The sequence below is a fragment of the Hyperolius riggenbachi genome, chromosome 3 (assembly GCF_040937935.1).
Source record: "Hyperolius riggenbachi isolate aHypRig1 chromosome 3, aHypRig1.pri, whole genome shotgun sequence".
Taxonomy (NCBI): Eukaryota; Metazoa; Chordata; class Amphibia; order Anura; family Hyperoliidae; genus Hyperolius; species Hyperolius riggenbachi.
In genome coordinates this window covers 209,501,639-209,507,686 of record NC_090648.1, presented here as the reverse complement: position 1 = coordinate 209,507,686, position 6,048 = coordinate 209,501,639, and positions in this window count along the sequence as shown.

Sequence of the window (6,048 nt, the reverse complement as noted above, 5' to 3'; positions counted from 1 at the left end):
TCTAACACATCATAACCCCACATTGACATTTCGCCCCCCAACAGAATGTAGACCATTTGGGGGGCCCAGGTAGACACTGGGGTGCATTGGAATTCAGGGTTTGCTAACAGTTTCGTACACTCAGACAAAAATTCGTCTGCTGATTCAGGTTCAAGTTTTTTAAATCTCTTAAAGGTACAAGAGCCATATTCGACAAAATCATACAAATCGGAAATTCCGTCTACACTGGGGTTTTGGGTTTGGCTGGTCATTCTGTAACGATTGTGGAACTTTCTCCGTGATCAGCGCACAACGCGTGCGCTGACACGGCGGAAATCCTCCACAAGCGTATATTTGCAGGCACCCAGCAAAAGGTGCTACGCACCTGTAGAGGGAAATTCCTGTCGGCAGATGGCGCTGGGGAGTGCAGAGGAACCAATCCTCTGTACCTCCACAAGTGCCAGACAGGAATTGTACGAAGCGCAGAACGCAATCGCAAGAGAGGCGATTGCGAATGAGAGCGAGCAAAGGGACAGGTTGTATGTGTGTGCGCCAATCCAGTCGCCACCCCGCGACCGCACACACACAACAGCAGATATGAAATAGGAACGCGATCGCGAGAGGTGCGATCGCCAGACGTGACACAAGGCAGATCAGAATAGAATACGAGGGTAGCAAAGGCACAGCAAATAATACAATGAGAAGATGCGGAACCGCGAACACCGCGAACACCGCACTCATTTGCAACAGTGCACGCGGTTATGCGCGGTCTCCACGTGATAAGCACAATAGAGACAAGCACGCCTAACTAACCATCGACAGACAAACATGAAACAGAGGACGCGAGCGCTTGCTTAACGGTTACCTCACCGAGCCTCCAGCAAGCGTAGCAGACAAGACAGACACACGAAAACAGGGACAAGCGAGAGATAGGATCCACAGCACTAGCGAAAAGTGGCTAGCGCGAACCAGGTACAGAGTAGCAGAACAGAAGGATCCCCAGCGCTAGCGAAAAGTGGCTAGCGCGATCCCAGAAGACAGAACAGAAGGATCCCCTGCGCTAGCGAAAAGTAGCTAGCGCGATCCCAGGAGACAGAACAGAAGAGATAGCTGGTAGCAGAGATCAGAACCATTTCCTGTCGACCACCGTGGGACAGGAAAATGGCAACAGGCAAGACAAGACAGAACAGGCAATACAGATAATACAACCTGACTGGGCTAGAAGGGGAGCCTAAAGCAACCCCCAGGAATTAACTATACTAGATAGCAATGGCTGACACTCCAGCAGTGTCCATCAGGAACAGACCATGGAAGGGAAATGACCAGCAAAGCCTTCTGGGAAAAATAAAACTCTTATAGTGCCAGTCATCAAAGAAGGCAGGTAGGGGATTTGCATAACGAATGTATGCAAATTCCACAGCAAGAGAACAGACCAGAAACTTGCAATGGAAAGACAGGTCTCTGTTCCAGAGACCTGCAGCCCACAGACTAGAGGAATGGACAAACAGCTGTCTGCCTGTGCAGCCAGCTGAGCGGATCATCACAGTACCCTCCCCCCCCCCCCCCCTCTAGGGATGGATTCCAGACATCCCTCAAAACTGGTATCATCACAAAACTCTAACTGAAGACTCATGAAGGTCGGGACAGCCCGACAAGGCCCAATTCCAGAGTCAGTCCATCCGAAACCGACCTCATCGGAAGCAGAAGCCACCGAAACATGCCCATCAGCACTACAAGTCTCAGCGTAACACCCATCAGGACTGTGGACACCAGAGAAGAAGCCATCGACACCCTCCAGACAATACCCACCACCTTCCAAGGAGCGTCCAAGAATACCAAACCTGCCGCAATACCTGTTTGAAGTGTCCCTTACAACACCAAAGCCATTGCTGATCATATTCAGGGCACCAAGCAAAACCTTTCCCGGAATCTCCCAGAACGCCTTGAAGCTCCGCAGAGATCCCAAGAAGCCAGAACGCTCACCAGGCTCACATGGAGAACCACCAAGAACCCCTATGGAACCTATGATCATTCCAGACTCAAAATTAGCAGGACACCCATCAAGATCAGGACTTTCAGGGACCACTTCTGGGCATGCAAGCAGGCAGGCTATATCAGAACATGTCTCCACTGAGGAAGCAACTGAGTACGCTGGTAACCGAGGCACACTTGGGCTTTCTGGGTCACAGAGCACATCGGGGTACACTAGTACAGGAGAAACCTCAGGACATGTCAGGGAACTGCCAACCTCAGAGTCCGACACGACAAGACCAAAACCAGTACCGGGCAGAAAATCATCACGAGTAAAGGTCACAGGTACTGGTCTTTCAAAAGAAGACTCGGACTCAAATTCAGAATTTTCTGTAACTGTAATATCATCATTGACTACACATGAATGAAGCTCCACAAGAGCTGCAAAAGTAGTCAGCAAGGCAGCAATGCCTACTGAAGTGGGCAACACCTCAGAAGGACCTGGGGGGCAGGAAACATCTCCTACAAGTTCTGCACCCTTTGGGAGGAACTTGGAGACCTTCAGATCATCAAACAAGACCTCAGGAACATCATTTTTCAAGTTGTCTAAGAAGGATTCTGTACTATCCATGTTACAGGGCAAAACTGGAACTTTATTTTGAGAACAGGGCAGATGTCCCAGGGAAGGTTCCACCATAAACTGAAACTGAATTTCATCATCATGAGTGGAACGTACAGGAATATTCACTGGACCACACACTGACTCCCTAACTTTAATCTCGCTGCACCCAGAATTCTGCGTAGTAGTCAAACTAGCTTGCAACTCCAAAACTGCAGAAAGACAGGTAAAAATAGCAGCAATACCTAGACGAGCCTCTAGGGGCAGGGCAGGAGATATTGTACAAGGCAATATTGACTCATCCAGAGTACAGGGTGGAGAGTCAGAACTTTCTTCAAAGCAAGAAAGGGACTCCCAAATGTCAGTGTGATTGGACATCGTTTTGTTATTCATGGTACAGGGCAGGCTCAGAGAAAGCGTCTCTGAATAAGGCAAAGAAGGTTCAGCATCAGATTTGCAAAACCGAAGCGCTGTCTCACTCTTAGATTCGGCTAACAATGTCGAATCCGAGGAATCAGAACGCAAAACCTGCGAATCAAAATTCACTTTAGGTTGTGAAACTGATGCTTCCATAGCGCAAACCTCCGCGATCTGCGGAGCAGACTGCAAGGCATCTAGGACCGAAACACTGGAGCAACTGTCTCCAGGCAACGGGCCCTTACAGGTGAGAACAGGGTGAGACAGGGAATCATTTGCAGAAGAAATAGCGACATCAACAGGATAAACTTTATTAGGCATATTAATTTTACTTTTGACGCTGCACAGTCGAGAAACTTTCCCCATAGCAGGGTCACAGATGGAAGATCTCAAAGATCTGTTTCTAAATGACAAAGGATCCCACACATCCTTGAGGAAACCGGCAGACTCATGCCGATCACAATCTGCAGGAACATCCGTGAAACAGGCATCAGATCGCACAGATTCAAACTGCACACTGTCAGGAGAGAATCCTTCAGGATTCGCACAGGAATCAACCACAGCGGCATACTCATTCATTTCAGATTGCACAAAGTCAAGACTCTCATGCTTTACCCCAGAAAGGCAGGAACAATCATCCGACAACGATGTCTCTTTATTGGAATCAATTGGTTGGTGTGTGTGCAACTCATCCAAAATCGTTTGCCATACATAGATCACCAGATCCACATCATCCTTGTCACATTCATCGGAATCAATCAGAAGGTACATAGAATCAAGACAAGCATTCAAGACATCTTCGCTTTTTGCAATGTAAAAATCGCAAAAGGCTTTCCAATCAAAATCGAATTCCTCCAGCAAGGCCCCAACATCCCAGGAAGCAAATGGGGGTTCAAACAGGCCAATATCCAGATAATCTCCATAGGGGTGGAAATCAGGAACAAGAACAGATTTTTTAACCGCTTTAATGTAGTGTGCGATCCTACCTATAGCAGGATCCACATAAGCTTTGGATTGGGGCAAAAAACCTGGAAACTGATCAGCAGATGCATTATAAACATCATTATCATACTGCATGGTTTTGCCCATTTCAGACTTGACAGAAATAACCTCTCTATCTGTGGTTGCCATGGGCAACGGATCTTTCCGCTGGGAAGCCTTCCTAGATCTTTTACGTTTAGACTTAGAGGCTTTGGATGGCTGCTTTATGGATGAAAGAGTAGATGGAACAGCTGATTGAGCTGCTGACAACAACTCATTAAGGGGGTATGGTAATTGAGGTAATCTCAGCCAATTGTGAATTAAAAAGGCCAAGAATTCCAGGGGTCTTTGACTCAGGGTGGTATGATCTAACACATCATAACCCCACATTGACATTTCGCCCCCCAACAGAATGTAGACCATTTGGGGGGCCCAGGTAGACACTGGGGTGCATTGGAATTCAGGGTTTGCTAACAGTTTCGTACACTCAGACAAAAATTCGTCTGCTGATTCAGGTTCAAGTTTTTTAAATCTCTTAAAGGTACAAGAGCCATATTCGACAAAATCATACAAATCGGAAATTCCGTCTACACTGGGGTTTTGGGTTTGGCTGGTCATTCTGTAACGATTGTGGAACTTTCTCCGTGATCAGCGCACAACGCGTGCGCTGACACGGCGGAAATCCTCCACAAGCGTATATTTGCAGGCACCCAGCAAAAGGTGCTACGCACCTGTAGAGGGAAATTCCTGTCGGCAGATGGCGCTGGGGAGTGCAGAGGAACCAATCCTCTGTACCTCCACAAGTGCCAGACAGGAATTGTACGAAGCGCAGAACGCAATCGCAAGAGAGGCGATTGCGAATGAGAGCGAGCAAAGGGACAGGTTGTATGTGTGTGCGCCAATCCAGTCGCCACCCCGCGACCGCACGCACACAACAGCAGATATGAAATAGGAACGCGATCGCGAGAGGTGCGATCGCCAGACGTGACACAAGGCAGATCAGAATAGAATACGAGGGTAGCAAAGGCACAGCAAATAGTACAATGAGAAGATGCGGAAAATAACAAACGCTAGCTAACCGCGAACACCGCACTCATTCGCAACAGTGCACGCGGTTATGCGCGGTCTCCACGTGATAAGCACAATAGAGACAAGCACGCCTAACTAACCATCGACAGACAAACATGAAACAGAGGACGCGAGCGCTTGCTTAACGGTTACCTCACCGAGCCTCCAGCAAGCGTAGCAGACAAGACAGACACACGAAAACAGGGACAAGCGAGAGATAGGATCCACAGCACTAGCGAAAAGTGGCTAGCGCGATCCAGGTACAGAGTAGCAGAACAGAAGGATCCCCAGCGCTAGCGAAAAGTGGCTAGCGCGATCCCAGAAGACAGAACAGAAGGATCCCCTGCGCTAGCGAAAAGTAGCTAGCGCGATCCCAGGAGACAGAACAGAAGAGATAGCTGGTAGCAACCGCTGCATCAGCTATACTCCAAGAACAGAGATCAGAACCATTTCCTGTCGACCACCGTGGGACAGGACAATGGCAACAGGCAAGACAAGACAGAACAGGCAATACAGATAATACAACCTGACTGGGCTAGAAGGGGAGCCTAAAGCAACCCCCAGGAATTAACTATACTAGATAGCAATGGCTGACACTCCAGCAGTGTCCATCAGGAACAGACCATGGAAGGGAAATGACCAGCAAAGCCTTCTGGGAAACATAAAGCTCTTATAGTGCCAGTCATCAAAGAAGGCAGGTAGGGGATTTGCATAACGAATGTATGCAAATTCCCCAGCAAGAGAACAGACCAGAAACTTGCAATGGAAAGACAGGTCTCTGTTCCAGAGACCTGCAGCCCACAGACTAGAGGAATGGACAAACAGCTGTCTGCCTGTGCAGCCAGCTGAGCGGATCATCACAGGGGGCAACTATACTAGCTATACTGGGGGCAACTATACTAGCTATACTGGGGCAACTATACTAGGTAGCTATACTGGGGGCAACTATACTAACTTCATTAGGGGCAACTAGTTTCACTGGGGGCAACTATACTAGCTTCACTGGTGGCAGC